At 36.8% G+C, this 17,514-nt stretch overlaps 1 long non-coding RNA gene across 2 annotated transcripts; it reads right to left on the bottom strand.

Moving 5' to 3' along the window:
• Positions 1 to 4,595: 4,595 nt before the first annotated feature.
• Positions 4,596 to 7,477, bottom strand: LOC138888977 (uncharacterized). 2 transcript variants are annotated; one of them, XR_011406507.1, is made up of 2 exons: positions 6,107 to 7,477; positions 4,596 to 5,887 (listed from the first exon to the last, which is right to left on the bottom strand). It is a non-coding gene; the product is annotated as an uncharacterized lncRNA (long non-coding RNA). The 2 variants fall into 2 exon arrangements; XR_011406506.1 differs by having other exon boundaries at positions 4,709 to 5,882.
• Between the last annotated feature and the right edge of the window lie 10,037 nt (positions 7,478 to 17,514).

The raw sequence follows: 17,514 nt of genomic DNA on the forward strand, positions 1-17,514 counted from the left end.
TTCTCAAATTTTCGCATAGAGCTTTTCGGATATACGTTTGGACTGTACACGCAAATCGAGATGAGATAAAAGAAGGTTTTTAAGGCCTCAGAATACAAATTTGACTTCGAAAATAAGAGATGACCTTTTGGCTCATCATACTATTGGATTTACTGAACCCTTAACCATGCCTTAAAGGTGTGGCATGTTGTTCTGTTGATAACCAGATTCACGAACAATATCTCTCGATTAAAATGAGTAGAACCCTAATTTTGGTATCTCCGTATAGAAATGAAACGTAGAGAGAAAGGATGTGAAAGTGGAGTTTTATTAAAATGAAATAATCTCATGTAATACGTTACACACGCACACACACACACACACACAGATATATATATATATATATTTACACACACACAAAAATGGACCGGGTCACAAACATAAAATTAGAGACATAATAGGCCAAAGATTAATTACTCTATTACACTACTATACTTTAAGGAGGTTTGGATCATGTCTTGTGCAAGTAAGCTTGGTCTAGAAGAAATTAAGTATAGCTCCAACATCCCCTCGCAAGCTAGAAGGGTTAGCCATTCCAAGCTTGGGAAGGAAAGCGTGTAGTTGCATACCTAGTAAAGACTTAGTGAAGACATCAATAGGTTGATCAACAGTAGAAATGGAATGAAAAGAAATCACCCCATAACCCAAAACATCCAGGACAAAGTGAAAATCAACACCTATATGTTTAATTTTGTGCGCTCATAAAAAATAGGATTCCAAGCAATATGAACAGGTTGCCTGATTGTCACAATGGAGAGCAACATCAGAAAAACAATCGACACCAATATCACCCAATAGTGTAACCAATCAAACAACCTCAGCTACAAACAGTCGCAAAGCTCTATATTCAGCCTTAGTTGAAGACAAAGCAATGGTGGGTTGTTTATTTGATTTCCAAGAAAATGGCCACCGTCTTAGGAGCAGTAGAAAACCATAAATTGAGCTTCTTCAATCAAAACAACTGGACTAATCAGAATCAGAATACCCATGCAGAGAAAAATTAGATGCATTGTTTAAAAGAAGGACCATAGAGGAAGTACCAGCTAGATATCTCAAAACATGATAAGATGCCTCCAAGTGAGGCACTCTAGGAGCAAACATGAATTGACTTAAACGTTGGACAGTGAAAGAGATATCAGGCCTAGTATGCTACAAGAAATTCAATTTATCCACCAACCTTCTGTAAATTGAGGGGTCAGAGAGCAAATCACCAGACTCAGCATAAAGTTTCACATGAGGATCAAAGGGAAAGACAATAGGAGTAACAGAGCATTTGTAGTTAGACAACGTTTCTTAATAGCAACAGACAACATGCATTTAATGGTAGTTAACTTGACAACATGGGAGAATATTTCAGTGAAATCCACACCTTCTTGTTGGTTATCACCCTTAATGACTAGTCTAGCTTTATATCGTTCAATAGATCCATCAACCCTTTGCTTAACCTTATAAACCCATTTATAAGGGATAACTTTCTTCTCAACAAGCAAAGGAACAATGTCGCAGGTGTGATTAGCTTATAGTGCTTAAAATTCTTTCAGTATTGCCTCCTGCCAAGCAGGATGAGAGGCAGCGTGATGATAGAATTATGGTTCTTACAAACAACTCTCAGAAGACACAAAAAGAACCTTCGTATTAGAGATAGTGGGACGGACATAATCACTAAGGTAAGGGGTGGATTAGAAATTCTAGAAGATTTTCTTGGTGCAAGAGCAGTGAGATAAGGGGCAAGAACAGAAGAAGTTGAGACAGGAGAGAGAGGCAAGAAATCAGAAACTCCAAGTATAGGAGAGGGAGGTGAAGATGTTGGTGATGAAGAAAGTACGATAGGTGGAGAAGTAGGTATAGAAGAAGTTGACGGTGGTGGAAAGGTAGGAAAATCAGAAGTAGAAGTAAAGGGAGGAAAGAGATGAGAGTAATTGGGAGAAGAATAAGGGAAGATGTGCTCATGAAATAAAGCATTCCTGGAATAAAAAATGCTGAAACTACCTATATTCAGAAGTTTATAACCCTTTTTACCAACACTATGTCCAAGAAATACAGAAGGAATTGGCATAGACTTAAATTTATCCCTATATGGCTTTGGCACAACATCAAAACATAAGCACCCAAAAGTTTTTAGATGAGCAATAGGAGTATCAGTACCATATAAGAATTATTATTTAAGAAAGGAGAGGGGAATCTGTTAATTAGATATGTGGGTGTGAGGACACACTCACCACAATATTTGTCAGGGAGTTTTGTTTGGAAAAGCAAACCATTCCAGTTTCATGTAAGTGTTTGTGCTTCCTTTCCACAATACTATTATGTTGAGATGTATGCGAAAAGGAAGTCTGATGCAAAATGCCATGGGCAGAGAAAGAGGGTAAAGTTGTTGAGCTAGAACCTAATTCAAATATATTATCAGACCTCACCACTTAAACTTGGGATTGAAATTGGGCTTTCACAATGAAAATGGAGGATATGAGAAGGGTAAAAGCACTACCCTTAGTGGATAACAGATGAGTCCAGGTGGCCCTAAAAGAATAATCAACAATGGTAAAAAATACTTAAAACCATTATATCTTTGAGTATTATATGGACCCCAAAGATCCATATATATGAGTATTATATGGACCCCAAAGATCCATATATATCAACTGAAATGGGGGGGGGGTAGAATGAATGTGACTTTTAGGAAATGAAAGTCTTTGATGCTTAGCCATAGGACATATAGAACACAAAAAAGCTTGTTTCTGTGGTAATTTGTGAGATAAGAAAGGAATACATTTCATCTTACTAAATGGTAGATGACCCAGTCTCAAATGCTAAGAATGATCAAAAGATAACGTAGAAACTGAATTATGAACAGGAAAAACAACATCAAGCATATAAGTAGAAGAATTAGAACTAGAAAAAGAAATATTGCTCTAAATCATATCATACAAAGTGTTGGCAATAATGGTATTTATAAATGAAGAATGAAAAGCAGAATCGTTATAAGGAATAGGTGAAACATGATTGAAGATGTAGAGCCCAACCTGAAGACTACCAAGAACCAGTGGCTTCTTCAGAGAAGGGCCTTGCAAAACACAAAGACTAGAAGCGAAATAAGTAATACAATTCACTTCAAGGATTAATTGAGCAAGAGAAATGAGATTGTAATGAAAGGAAGGAACTAATAGTACATGAGAAAGGGAGATATCATGAGTCAGAGTAAGGGTACCGGTACAGGTTGCTTTCACCTTATAACCATTCGGCAAAGTTAAAAAATAAGGTAAGGCAAGAGGTTTAATGTTCGATAAAAGAGAAGAGTGCAGTGTCATGTGATTAGTCACACCTAAATGCCGAATCTATAATCCAAGGGTTATTCTTTATCTTAGAAAAATTGCAAGCAAATTTTTTAAAATCAAGGTTACCTATTGATGTGCCATAGAATTTCGGCACAATTGATACCAATTGCTTAGATTTTAACATGTCTTTTAATACATTTTTAATTAATTTTGATTAATTTTGGTTATTTTGTAGTACATGAGCTTGAAGATCCGAAAACATGGAAAAGAAGTCAAAAAGTCACAAAAAGATGGATATGCTGTAAGTATGAGGCCGCATAATTCACATGTGGACCGCATAACTGACATGGTGATCGCAAAAGAGACAGACTTTTGGCCAAATGAAGAAGAAAATATACAGTCCATTATGCGGTCGCATAACACCTATGCGAGTCGCATAATGGTCGATAACTCCAGTAAAAGAAAGTTCTCAACACGTTATGCGATGGAATATGCGGTCGCATAACACACATGCGGACCGCATAACTGTTATGCGACTGAAGCAAGAACTGGAACTCAGCAATTCTGCGATGGAATGATGAATATGCGGACCGCATAACTGTTATGCGACTGAAGCAAGAACTGGAACTCAGCAAGTCTGCGATGGAATGATGAATATGCGGACCGCATACCTGGTCTGCCACCATTATACGATCGCATAAGCTACTTGAAGGGGCATTTTTGTCCGATTTTGACTACAACTTTTGGTCCACTATAAAGAGAATAACTAGGGTTTTTTTGGTCGTTCAAGTATGAAATGGGTCCTATTAGAGAGCATTGAATACTTCATTTATTTGGAAGGTTTTGAAGAAGGAATCTTGCACTTTTGTAAGCTTTATGGTTTTATTAAATACTTTATTCTTGTATTTTAATATGAGTAGCTAGTTTTAAATACTAAGGTTGCTAGATGGGTGAAATGTTAATGGGTGTTTAACATTGAATATATATAATGGTTGGTTGATATTTATTTAATTCTTGTTCTTTTTTTATGGTTGGTGGTTGCAAACATTAATCTATTCCATTTTACTCTTTCTTTACTTGGAAAAGTGAGTTAGGGTTTGGTAGAATTGAATATCAAGAACTCAAGACTTTAAATCTTGTTTAATAGAATCGCTTAGGAATAAGTGGGTTCTACTTGGCATAAATTGGTTGTTCTTAAATTGCAACTCTTTAATATTTGGAAAAATCATAAAAGGAAAATACTACTCAACTATTGGAAAATATTGGGTAGTCATTTAGAAATCATTTGCATATCAAGGGACCTTCCATTAGAAATATATCAATTAGTTATCTCTTTAATTCACAATTATATCATTCTCTTGTTACATTAACGGAATAAAATTACGACTTAAGTCAAGTTCCACAATACTAAAGTAAGCTTTTCATACCATATTCCCTATGGGATTCGACCCCAACCTTGTTGGGTTATTATATTTGACATTGACGACCTTACACTACTTAATTAAAGTATAATTTGAGCGTATCACCTATCAGACCTGCAAAATTTGCAGAACCAAAAGAGATCTCCTGAGCAGGTGGTGATACTTTGGATTGCTGAAGAAGACTTAGCAATTGGTCAAATTGTTCTTTGGTAATGGCAGCACCCCCATATTCAGATTGAATAAGTTTGTGAGTGTTGCTAGTAGCAACATGCTCCCCCATGGATTGAGAATCTAAACTTGTACAAAAGCATCAGTCCTTTTGAAATTAGACTGAAAATCAGTTGAAAAACCATGTAACTTGAAGCACTTGTCAATCAGATATCTAATCTTTTTGTGTATTTGCACACACCAGATGACTCCTTTTGTTTTGTTCAAAGTTAACTTTCTGACTCTATGATTTTTGAACCTAATGGAGAAAACAGCATAATCAGAATTGAAAAAAGGTGTGGGAGTATGAATCTCAGCCCGATTTTCATCATTAATGAGCATGTCATAAACACTATCAAACATCAAGAAGTCTTCATCATCAAAATATTTCTTCTAATAGTGGAGTAGGAGTCGTTGAGTCCCATCAGAAATTGGTGAACTTTCTGCTCTTCATCCAATCTTTGGAAAGACTCCTTGCAACCATAAGTACAATCAGGATACGAAATAGAGAAGAAGAGTTCGTCCAACAGCTTCTTAATCTCTTTGAGGATTTGGAAAATTTTGATTCCACTAGCTTGATCAAAACTACGTTCAATCTATTTCCAAAGTTTCTCAGTAGATTCGGTATTCATCACAATCTCTCTAATTTCAATGGCTAAACTGTTGAGAATCCAAGAAACTACCATATCATTACATCAGATCCATGGCTCGAGAAGAGGGGAAGTAGAGCTAAGTTGCGGAATTGATCCATTAATCATTCCTAGTTTATTCTTACAAGACAGTCCTAAGAGCATCCATCTTCTCCAGCTGCCATGACCAGAATCATTGAAAGGTGTAGTAACCAAAATTGTTCCCGGAGAATCTGAAGGAAGAAGGTACAATGGTGAGGCAAGCGAAACACCGGAATTATTGCTAGCACTATACTCGTCGCCAGACGCCGAACCTATACTATTAACAAAAGCAACAAATTGAGTATATTTTTTGTGAAATTAGGGTTTCAGCAAAGTAGAATATCAGTTGACTTCTTCAAAGAATAGTTTGAAAGAGCCAAACTTTGAGAGAACAACGGCAACCAAACCAGAAAAAAATAGCTTCGAGAAGAGAAACAACCGCTTGACGGAAAAGAGAAACGCTGACAAGGAAAAACTCAAAATTCACAACTCGTACCTCAAATTACAGACATTACCACTAAAATTGAGAGAATCAATCTGGATCTAGCATAATCCAAGCTTTGATACCATGTTGACAACCAGATTCACGAACAATATCTCTTGATTAAAATGAGCAGAACCCTAATTTTGGTATCTGCGTACTGAAATGAAACATCGAGAGAGATGATGCGAAAGTGGACTTTTATTAAAATAAAATAATCTCATGTAATACATTTTGTGTGTATATATATATATATATATATATAAGTGAGTCTAACATAAAATTAGATATATAGTTGGCCCAAGCTTAACTACTCTATTACACTACTCTACTTCAAGGAGGTTTGGGCTCATGTCTTGTGCAAGTAGGCTTGGCCTAGCAGAAATTAAGTGTAGCTCCAACAGGTTCTAATATGAACAACTATTCAAGCGTTTGAGAGACGACTAGAAAGGAAGAACGTTTAATTTTTTTGTTCTCAATCGCTTTTGATCTTAACTAACTGAAATAAATACATCATATCTATTCCCAGCCAAAGCGACCATTAAAATCTATGTTCTACCGACACTATTGTTCCCTTTTTTGTTTACGCATTTCTTTTTGTTTTTGTTTTATGGAGCACGGTAAGTTTTATGGACGCCGTCTTACTTAATATTCCTGCGAGGCTATTTTCTCATTAACTTTTATCGTTGTGCCAAGACTTTCCTTTAAAATATAATAATTATAATAATCAAAATGCAAGATAATTTCCCCAACATCCCAAATCAATTCTTCCAAAATCAAAATTCAAACACTTAAAAATGAAAAAAACCCGAAAATAGAACAAACAATAAACCAATCTGTTTTGAGTCCAAAAACACTATCTCCACTAGTTTGAACTACTTATATTTGCTTCTTATTTGAACCTACATGTACCGATGTTTTCCTTCCAGAAATCTAATTCGGAAAGAGAGTTGTAATCCACTTTTTTAAGGAGGTGAAGAAAGAAAAGACGAGCAGGAGCGGAAAAAAATATCTGCCGGATTCATGAATAGTTTAATGGTGCTGGTGGCGGTGGCGGTGGTGGACGAGGAGGTGGAAACTTAAAGTGAATATTCCAATTAGGCTTTGGTGGTGACACGGTTGGGTTGCCTCTGCCCTTATTCCTGTTTAAACTTCTTAATTCTCTAGCAACCTTGAGTTCAGAAAACAATTGCTTGTAGTAATAATATTGCCGGGACCTTGCTTCCACACAAAGGCTAGAATACTTGTTCAGCATCACTAATTCATGGACGAACAAAAATATCAGTAGACATGAAATTATATTTGACCTCATAATTATATTTTAAATTATGATGTATGGAAATAATTAATGAGTTTTCTTATAGCTGAAGTGAGAAACTGAGAATTATGAATGAATAAGTTGATGAGAAGACGATATAAAGGGATGCCCCTTAGCTCAATTGTAGCATTTCTTCTCTTTTAGCCATTTTAGTTATTACAACTTGTGAATATTTTGGTCTATATTTTTGTTTTGTTTTCCTGTGTATCTTTCGAGATTGTCAAGAAACCGCGTTATTTTTTCAGAAATTTCTTTTCCATTTGACTTCTAATGACTTACATACTCACTCACTCTTTATCATTTTTTATTTCGCACCACTTCCGTGTGATAGATTCCCCCAACCCCATTACCTGACCTTCCAGTAAATTCCACTGGTGAAATCTGGGGAAGATAGTTTATATGTAGACCTAAGACCTTACCCTTACATTCGAGGGAGTAAAAAAATTGTTTTCGAAAAGCTCTCGGCTCAAGAAGACGAAAGAGATAATATATCAGTACAAATTATTTTTGTCGTAAACTGGAATTCACCTACAGTACTAAAAACAAAGTCAACTTCTTTTTTATTTATTATAAAGTTTGGAACTTCTAATTTTGCAGCACAATTTGAATTTGTGCCAGTAAAGCCATTAAAATTTAGAGTTATTTTAGGAAAGTGGACTTTGAAAATCAAATCCAATTTAGTTTTAAAAAGTAGCCAAATTAACTCTTAGTAAGTGAAATAAGTCACATAAATTTACACAGAAGAAATATTACTTTTATGCTAATCTTTCATTCCATCTGCACAATGACTAGGCAATCTGAGTATACATTCACGTTTTAAGTGGTTATTGTTTAACCAAAAAATGAAATTTTAATCAAAGCTAGAATTTAGAAGAACACGGGTTACTGATAATCAAAAGAATATATAAAAGGAAGTAATTTAGGTAGCAAGAGAGTAATCAAGAGAAAAACAAGTAAACCAAAGTTTAATCCAATAGTGTTTCGTGTCCTTACAATTGATCAGATATCTCCCTTTTATAGATATTTTGGAGATATACGTTTTACCCAAATCATAATGAGGTTATTATGAGTAATTAAAGACATTGAATGCTACGTTATATAATCATTACATTCAATACAAATTCTCTAACGTATTCTACATTTAATGCTTATTGAATGTCGTATCTGCACTATTTTCTATTGTCAGATTCATTCCTTTTGATTTTCGGACATAAATGACTCAGAGAGGTACGGGTGTTGAGTTATTTGAATAACTGCACGTGCCTCTTCCTCTGCCATTTGCTCGTATCTGTTGCAACTCGTGCCTCTTGGCTAGTTGTAATTCTTTGACCATTTGACCAGTCTACGTGTCTCGACACATTACCTTTATATTCAAATATAATTTTTTCAATACAGATAGTCCCCCCACTTTCCATTTATTCATCAGCTGAATATTTGGGAATCCCCTGATCCCCTTCATAAAAAGGGAGAGGTTTATTGATATATTTATTGGATCCATTGGGACTGACGGGGCTCGAACTCGCAGAAGTGGATTTCATTAAAAGAGAATTTTTGTCACCATTAATGCTATGACAAAATTGACACTTCAGTTGTCGCTTCCATTTAATGCTCCGTACACGTGTCATTTTTCCATTGGTCCTACAGTTTTGCAGTACTTTTCTAGGTTTTTTTACGGCTCCACTATTCACGAAGTGCTAGTTATCATTATTATGGTCCTTCCATCACTGCACTTTTACCTTTGGCGGTTGCTTATTAATATAAATATAACTTCTTTCCTTGTCTTTTACCACATAAAGCTTATTGAACACTTAATTCCTCAAATTTTAGTTCACTTCTTCCTCACATTATTCTTCTTCGCCATGTCTTCACCAAACCCTAACCCTAGTGAGTTCCCATTGTTGATACCTTCCCCAATGCCCCCATTAGGTATAGAAGGAGAGGTAGGCTTCGTAGCTTAGGGTCTACTCGTAGTGGTGGTTCGTCTATACCTTCTCCTAGTTCTGGTCCTTCTTCTAGAACTAGAGTTTCCCTTTCTCACAGATATTCTTCTAGGAGTAAAGAACCTTCTGAACCATTATGTGAGCCTTTAGTAGAGGAGATAATCCAGAACTATCTTTTTACCATGATAGGGAATCTCTTAGAAACCAGGTTTTCGCTTTAGATCGTGCTGATGCTTACCCCACTCAAATTACAGAAGTTTTGACTCCTGTAGTTTGCAAAGACTGCCATTGGAGTAATGATTTTCCCATTATAATCCCTAATCCAAATCAGAGAATTACTTCTTACTTGAGTGGGTTCTCTTTTGTTTATACATACCCTTTCACTTGAGGGTTCAAACCAGCTATTGATCCAGTCATTCTTAAATTTTGCCGTTTCTTTAATGTCTGTTTGGGTCAAATTGGCCCAATCATATGGAGGGTTGTTGCCTGTTTGAGGCATTTAACCAATATGGCTGACGTTTCCTTTACTTTCCCTCACCTAATTCATCTTTACTCCCTTAGGCTTATCCGTAATGGCGTTTTTACCCTAGTGTCCAGGAGAAGAGGGTTTTGGTGAGCCCTAAAGATGACAAGGACCGTGGCTGGTATGCCCGGTTTGTTGTTGCCCCCACTGTTGGCTTAGTGGGTGAGGATAACGTTCCCTTCCCTGAGAAGTGGAATTTTGCACGTAAGTCTTTTATCCTTCTCGTGCCTTTTTTCTTCAAGTTTATCAACTTCTCTAATTTTGCCCTTTTTTTAGCAACCATGGGAGTTGTGGAGGATATTCCCAATTTTCGTGGTTGGGTAGATAAATTGCTGAAGACCGCACCAATAGATGGTAGGTCTTGGAGAACACTTTCTAACCGTTACGGTTGGAAAGTAAAGACTCATGGTAAGAGTTTTTATTTCATTTTTCACGCATATATATATTTTTCTTTATTTTTCTAACTCTCATCCTTATTTTTATCAGGATTTGCTATTCGAGGAGTTACTGCTGAAGCAGTTGCGGCCACTCGTGTCTCTTCAGGAACCCGTGCTCCTTCGAGGACCCGTATCTCTTTAGAAAGAGCCCAAGAAATAGTCTTGGGTTCTTCTTCTGCAAAAAGAAAAGTTTTTGAAGAAAAGACTCTGAAGAAGAGGAAGATGGGGGATCCCTGGTGACGAGGCCATGAGCTAGGAGACGTATCGTCTCTGATGACGAAACTGAAGTTTCCCCTCGTTTTTCCTTTTCTCTTACCGAACTTGTTAAAACCGCAATAATAATTCCTGACGATGACGTCACTCCTCATGATACCCGTGAGTCTATTGATCAACTTTTCATCAGTGGTTTTGGTAGTGGAAGTTTAGGGCATGTTTTAGATGAAATACCCTTATCTTCTTTTTCAAATCCCGTGCCTGTAATTCCTTCCTTACCAGCCTCAGCTATTTCTGTTCCTTCTTCTACTGTTTTCACTTCTTCTACCGCTCCTCCTTTGACAATTCCCCCTCCTATCGTTCATCATATGGAAGTGGGCTCTTAAAGTAGAAGTGTCGCTATGAGGAGGGTAACTATTGAAGTTCCTGCTAATAGAAGCCTTTTGAGGAAGTCAGATTAGACATATGTATGGCTGGAGCCTTTAATTGGCCTAATTGAAAAGCAAAGTTGGAGAGCCATAATTCCTTGACTCTAATGAATGATATCGTGTATGCCACTTTGAAGGTATTTTCCTTCTCTCCCTTCGTTACTTTGTAAAAAAAATTATCTTTGGGATTCTTATTTCCCTTCCTTTTTTAGGCCAATCTTATCGGCACAGAAATAATGAACAGAATCCCCCTCTTGGAGAAGGTAGCACGTGATTCAGTGAAGATAGCACATGATTCTCAGTTGGAGGCGATCAATTGGAAGGAACAATTTGAGAGTGCACAAATTGATATGGAATATTTAAAAGAGAGCAAGAGTACCTTAGAGCATCAGGTGCAGGCTTTAACTTCACCGTTAGCGGTTGTAAAAGCTTCCTCAATCCAAGCAGAAAAAGTAAAAGAACATCTCGAATCCTTCTTCTCAGATCAACTATCTAAGTCCAGTGAAGAGAACAGAGAGTTGAAGGTTCTTTTGAATCAAAAAGAAGTTTACGCTGAGGAGCTCGTGCAAAGCTTAACTCAAGCACAAGAAGACTTTTGAGTCTCTGCTGATAAGGTGCGTGCTTTAGAGAGCTCACATGCCTCTCTTCAATCTTTTTATAACTCCGCCTTGGCTGAAAATAAAGAGCTAAAGAATGAGATCGTTGAAGAAAAATCTTCTGTTGAGGTAAGTTGGGAATTTTTGAATTCACGTCGTGATACCCTAATTGAAGCTGGCCAAGAAAACTTCAACCTGGAGTCGGAGTTAGCTAAGATCAATGAAACCATAGAAAAAGCTCAGCAAACTCAGGACTTCCCTTCTCCCGTGGTTGAAGCTCCCGTGAATGTTGAAGCTGATACGGGTATCCCAACTCTTTCAAGCCCAATCTAGCTTGTTGTTGCAAGCCAAGTTGAAATTGCATCTGTTGATGCACCTTGCCAAATTGAGCCTGCTGCTATTGATGCTCCTACTTCAGTTCCACAAACTTCTCAGTGACCAGTTTTAATCATTTGAATGATTTTGTTTTTGTTTTTATTTTGGAAAATTGTAATCAAACCCTTAGCTTCATTTGAGGGTTGGTTTTTGAAACGCAAGTCCCCAAGTCTTTTATGGGGCAATTTGTATAAACAATTTCATAGTTTTATGACTAAGTTCGTACTTAGTCTTTAGTTTTTAAGTATTAAGAAGTTTTTCATGTTATTATCTTAAACTTCTGTCTGCTTTATTCTTGCTTTATTTTTAAGGACTTATAGAATAATTTGCATTTTTATTCTTCGAAAATGCTTCTGTTAATCTCATGACTAACTAATTTAAACATGAGTTTTATAAAAGAGGACCCTTTTATATTTCGACACTTAATGAAGAAGATATCTCAAATTTATAATGGTGTTATCATACTATAAAAGAAATAGGAACACACATGTTTCTTTAAAATAACTTTGACAAGTTTTGAATAATACTTTACATGGATTTGAATTACATCTATAACTTTCTCGTAACTATTTTTCTTGTAACAAATTTTTACAAAAGAAGAATAATAGACATGGGGTTTTTCCGTATAACCCGTTTTAGTACATAGCCTTTTTTTAAAAAAAAAAGAACAGAAAATACAACAATTAGGAACAGTACAAATAAGGGGGACAATAGCACCGGTATTGTTACCTATATGCCTTGGCTATATAATCACTCCTCTGCGCCTCACATTGCGTTATGATGGCAGCCTCATGTAAAGGATTCATGGTGTAGCTGCCGGCAATGTCTCACGAGGGCATATAATCTCATTGGCGTGTGAATATTTTTCCAAAGGCATAGGACCAAGGCAACTCAAACCGGGCTAAACCTTACCTTACTAATCCTATTGAGGCAATGAAAAGGCCTCACCTACTAGCACGCATGTAAAAAATAAGAACTGGAGAGTACCAAATATTCAATGATCATCACAGAGTTTATAACATACTCTGTGATGATATTACAAATGAGAATACTAATAAAGTGGTATAATAGAATGAAGTACCAATTTGGTTCATGTCCCTTCTTTTCCAAACATGTAAAATCTTCAATTTGCAGTTCTTTGTTGTTTTCCTCAACCGTGTTCAAAAAGTATTCAAAAATCATCATTTCCTTTTTGAACGGTTGGACCTTGTTGAGGTAGTTGGGGCAGCCTTCTTTTGTTTGGCAACTCTCATTGGAGGTCGCCTAACATTTAAAAAATCACTGACCTTGTCGTCCCCAACTATTTTTTCTTGTATGTGCCTTTTTTTATTTTTCCACTATGCATAGGTGATAGGTCACCTTTTCTTGATGCCTCTGCCCGGCGTTGATTTAAGATATCATCTTCCTCCCCTTCTTCATATATATCTCTACCTACCAAAATTGGATTTGGCTTGTGTTGAGAAATACCTTGAGTCATCAATGTATTTCCAGCTTGTGCAGGAACCATATTTGTCGTACTTTATTGTTGTTTTTGTGATTTGTTCCTGCTCACATTCCCATGACCAGTGCAAGAGACTGTATGACTTTAAGAAAGTAGAGGAGCAGTACTTACAATTGCATCCAGTAGTTGTCTCTCCTCAACCGAAATAATTGGAGTAGTTCCCTAACTATAGTGAGGTTTTTCTTTGGCCTTAGCTCGTGGCTCCATCTCGTGACTTTGTGACTTTTACTCTACACTTGACTCTTTTAGGCTTGATTTTTCCTCAATCTTTTTTGCCTTCTTTATACACATGTCTGTGTATATTATGTAGTCCCCCAAGTGTTTGAGTGTTGAAATATGAAGCCTCGAGCACTTGATAGTTTCTCTCATTTGGTCCTTTTCCTGAAAAGGAAAAACATACAGGACTCGGAGGTGTCATTATAGATGAAGACTGCTTAACCCGTTTGAATTTCTATCAGAATAATTATAACCCTAGTCCAGAAATTTTAGGTTATTCTGTATGCCTTACAGGTCGTGACTCATCATTTAGTACGGGTTAGCTGTTCTCCTATCATCTAAAATCGTTAGTAAAATTTTAACAATTCAAAAATTAAATTTAAAATGGTGATACCTGACCGTGGGTATTCCTTAGAAATAGTATCTTTTCAAATGAACAGCATTCCAATGTGAAGGTAGTATCTTGCCATCCATTGTCTCCAGTTCATATGCTCCCTTTCCTACATATCACGAACTCTATAGGGTCCTTCCCATGTTGGACTTAATTTACCCGCGTTAGTGTCCTTTGTAGATTGAAAAATCTTTTTAAGCACGAAGTTCCCCACTTTGAAGAATCTGAGGCGTGCTTTTCGGTTGTAATATCGTTCTATGACTTGCTTTTGTGCTGCCATTCTTATTAATGCAGCTTCTCTCCTCCCCTCGAGTAAATCTAGATTGACCCTCATCTCCTCATCATTAGATTCTTGTGTCGCCTGTGTGAACTGTGTACTTGGTTCCCCTATCTCAACTGGAATTAAAGCCTCAGCTCTATAAACTAATGAAAACGGTGTTTCTCCTGTACTTGTTTTTGTAGTTGTGTGATATGCCCATAAAACTCCAGGTAACACTTCAGGCCAGTTACCTTTTGATTCCTCTAATCGTTTCTTTAAATTATTGATAATAACTTTGTTCGGTGATTCTGCTTGCCCATTACCCACCGGATGATAAGGTCTAGACGTAATCCTTTTAATTTGCCAACTTTGAAAGAATTCCGTGATTTGAGCTCCAATAAGTTGAGGGCCATAATCACAAACAATCTTCTTTGGTACACCGAATCGGCATATGATATTCCGCCAAATAAAATCTTTGACTTCCTTTTCTCGCACCTGTTTAAATGCTCCTGCCTCCTACCTATTTAGTAAAATAATTAGTGAGTACGAGCAGAAACTTTACCTGTCCTTTTGCTTGTGGTAATGGACCCACGATATCCATTCTCCATTTCATAAATGGCCATGGCGCAATGACCGGTTGTAATAACTCCGCGGGTTTATGCATATTGTTACCGTACCTTTGACATTTATCACATTTGTCCACGAAACTTTCTGCCTCTTTTTCCATTTTAGGCCAGTAATAACCTGCCCTAATTAATATTCTTACCAATGACCTTCCTCCTGCGTGATTCCCGCAATATCCCTCCTGTATTTCTTTCATTACATACTCCATTTGCGAAGGTCCGAGGCATCTTGCTAAAGGACCACCTAATATTTTATGATATAAATTGCCTTGCTTTAAGCAATACCGAGCAACCTTCTTTCGAAGCGCATGAGCATTTTTCTTATTATCAGGTACGGTACCATACTGCAAAAAAGCAACAATCTCGTTCCTCCAATCCCAAGTTAAATTATTAAAATTACCTCATTCTTATCAGGATCGAGAACTAAAGGAAATAAATGTATAACTGAGGCGTTTGCATCACTTGCCACATCAGCTGCAGATGCGAGATTACCTAGGGCGTCCACTTCAACATTTTCATCCATTGGTATTTGTATAACTTTCCAGGTTTAAAATTGCTTTATCAATTCTCGTACCTTTTCTAAGTATTGTTGCATCCTTGCTTCCCTAGATGTATAAGTCCCCAGCATTTGATTAACCATGAGTTGCGAATCACTCTTGATTATAATCTGATTTATGCCAAGCTCTTATGCCAATTCTAGACCTGCAATCACAGCCTCATACTCCGTTTCATTGTTAGTTATGGAGTGATATTTAATAGCTTGTCGAATGGTTTCACCCGTAGGTGGTACAAAGACAATCCCTAAACCTGCACCTTTTACATTAGATGAGCCATCAGCGAATAAAGTCCAAGTTCCCGGGTTAGCTCCGTTGAATACATGTAATTCTATTTCTGCTTCTAATTGCATCCCCTGGCTAAAATCAGCCACGAAATCAGCTAACACTTGTGATTTTATAGCAGTTCTAGGTTGGTATTTGATTTCGTATTCACTTAACTCTATTGCCCACTTAGCTAAACTACCTGATAACTCATGCTTATGTGATATATTACGTAAAGGGTAGGCAGTTACTATAGCGATAGGATGACACTGAAAGTAAGGTCTTAACTTTCTAGATGCCATGATTAATGCAAGTGCAAGTTTTTCTAACTGAGTATACCACATCTCCGCATCTAACAAAGATTTACTAACATAATAGATAGGGGATTGTTTACCTTGTTCTTCTCCGAATAAAACAGCGCTTACCGCAACTTCCGAAACAGCAAGGTAAATGAGCAGTCTTTCCCCAGCCTTTGGTTTTGCCAGCAAAGATGGATTTGATAAGTACGTTTTCAAATTCCTGAGTGTCTATTGACATTCCTCATTCCATTCGAAATGATCCTGCTTCTTAAGGGCTGAGAAGAATTTAAAACACTTCTCTGATGATTTAGAAATGAATCTTCTCAAGGCTGCAATTCTCCCTGTTAATCTTTGAACTTCTTTCTTGTTTGAAAGTATATCAGGGATTTCTTCAATGGTCTTAATCTGTGCAGGATTCACTTCAATACCATGGTTAGAAACAAGAAAACCCAAAAACTTACCTGATGCAACGGCAAATGCACATATTTCGGGATTTAACTTCATATTAAATTTGCGCAAAATTGAAAATGTGTCAGATAAGTGTGATATGTGATCTTTTGAATACTGAGTTTTAACAAGCATATCATCTATATATACCTCCATAGTCTTTCCTAAATGCTCTTGAAATATTTTGGTAACTAACCTCTGATACGTTGCACCTGCATTCTTTAGACCAAAGGACATTACTTTATAATAGTAAGTCCCCCTGTCTGTTATGAATGAAGTTTTTTCTTCATCTCCCGGATCCATTTTAATCTGATTATAACTTGAATATGCATATAAAAAATTAATAGTTCGTGACCTGCAGTTGCATCAATCATTTGATCTATGTGTGGTAGTGGAAAAGAATCTTTAGGGCAAGCTTTATTAAGATCTGTGTAATCTACACAAACCCGCCACTTACCATTCTTCTTTGGAACTACAATAGTGTTAGCTAACCAGTTAGATACTTTACCTCACGAATGAAACCAATTTTTAGCAATTTTTGGACTTCTTCTTGAATTACCTGATTCTTGAAAGCTCTTTGCTTTCTTTTCTTTTGCTTGATAGGAGGGTATGATGGATCTTCATTTAGTTTATGAGTCATCACCTCCGGTGATATTCCTGTCATGTCAGAGTGGGACCAAGCATAGCAGTCCACGTTAGTTTTCAAAAATTCAATTAACTTACCTCTCATACCTTGGCTAAGATTGGATCCAACATAGACTTGTTTATCAGGCCATCGAGCAAATAATACGACAAGCTCTAATTCCTCAATTGTTGTTTTGATATTTTCATTCTCTTCTGGTTCTTGAATGGTATATGGCCTTCAATCTACATCTTTTTGCCCTTGTTCAGTTGAGGTTTGTGTTGTGGTATCCTCAACTGCCTTTTGTGATTGCTATTTACCTTCATTTCTCGTGCTTGTATCTGCAATAGAGTTGATAGCCCTGGCTGTATGTTGATCTCCACGAATTTGACAGATTCCCCACAGCGATGGAAATTT

This window comes from Nicotiana sylvestris, chromosome 4, assembly GCF_000393655.2.
Source record: "Nicotiana sylvestris chromosome 4, ASM39365v2, whole genome shotgun sequence".
Classification (NCBI taxonomy): domain Eukaryota; kingdom Viridiplantae; phylum Streptophyta; class Magnoliopsida; order Solanales; family Solanaceae; genus Nicotiana; species Nicotiana sylvestris.